Below are 1,420 nucleotides of genomic sequence, written 5' to 3'. Positions count from 1 at the left end.
TAATGACAAATGAAATTGTGAAATTATCTGACCAATCAATCATTTTTTTGATTGAAAACCAAAGCCCACACATTGCATTTATTTTAACATGTTATACTAGGCTGGGTGGGGGAGAAAACGCTGAACAGGTTCTAGCTGCAGGATCAGCACCTTGGGGAGCTCCGCAGCAGTCCTGACAGCTGTGCTCTGTTATATGATGAAAACAGGTTTGATTAATATTCCACAGATATTTAGTAAGATCTTTCTTGTATTAGTGATCCCACGCCTGCTTTACCTCGGGGAGCTTGGGTGCCTGTCTGCTGTCCCCGTAGATCTGGTTCTGACGGGCCTTCACCTCCCGCATGAGGAGATCCGTCTCCTCAGTTGTAAAACGCTCACTCTTTCCAGTTGGTAGGTCCGCCATCTAACTAGCTCTCCGCCATGCGCTCCAATCGCGCCTCTTTTAAAGGGAATGAGAGGTGACACTCTGATTGGCTTATTGAATGATACGCCCAAAACACACCCATGACTAATTCACAGAGTAAGTCCAACCCTTTTAGACTCTCCGCTATGGCGCACAGTGTAAAACGCGCTGTCTAACTAGCAAGTGACTGGGACATGCCCATGCGCCGCACGCCTGGCGCTTCGCGTTTTAGACCATCTAAATAGGGCCCTGTGTGTGTGCTATGAAAATCTGATCAATCATGGTGGACATGAGGAGCTGATAAACTGAAGTGGTGTGGCAGTTTGACTGTATCTGCTGCAAACACAAGTATTTGACACCTGCTGCAATAAATGATAAATGTTCATCATCAGCAAACATGTTGATGGCTCTTGTTGCATTTTTGTTTTTATTTAGCAGTTGTAGCCACTTAGTAGAGGTACCCACCATCTGTCCTGATGTCATGACATCAATACAAAACACTCAGGGCCGAACTCACAAAAGGATTGCGTGGCTTTTGCGGCGCTAAACCGGTAAAAATGGAACAAACAGATAAGGTCTAATTCACAAAGCACGCGCAGAGGGTGAAATGCTCCACTAACTGCGCTGCCAAGCAGATTGCGTCTCGGTGCTCCGGTGTTATTTGCACGTATTTAGATGAGGTAGTATGCATATATATAAAATTGCCCCTTTCTATGCAAATGAGCCTCATTGATAAACAACGTCTAATTCACTAACACCAGCGCTAATAGCCACACGCAGTTTGAGTGAAGTAAATAACGTCTTTAGAAAGCTGGTGCAAACTGGGCGCTCCTGTGGAAGCCTCTCGCCCAAACTTTCCAGTGATCGTGGCAGCAGTGATCGTCTGTTAAATCAGTCTGTAAATAATATTTTGACATTATTATTATTATAATCATTATTACTTTAATGGCATCCGAAGATACTGATGCGTTGAACAGGTGACAGTCTGCAGTCGTTCTCAAAACGCACTTCTGTCAC

This window comes from Epinephelus moara, chromosome 1 (genome assembly GCF_006386435.1).
Source record: "Epinephelus moara isolate mb chromosome 1, YSFRI_EMoa_1.0, whole genome shotgun sequence".
In the NCBI taxonomy this organism is placed as follows: Eukaryota; Metazoa; Chordata; class Actinopteri; order Perciformes; family Serranidae; genus Epinephelus; species Epinephelus moara.
The sequence above is the reverse complement of the archived record's forward strand: the minus strand, read 5'-3'. Positions refer to the sequence as shown.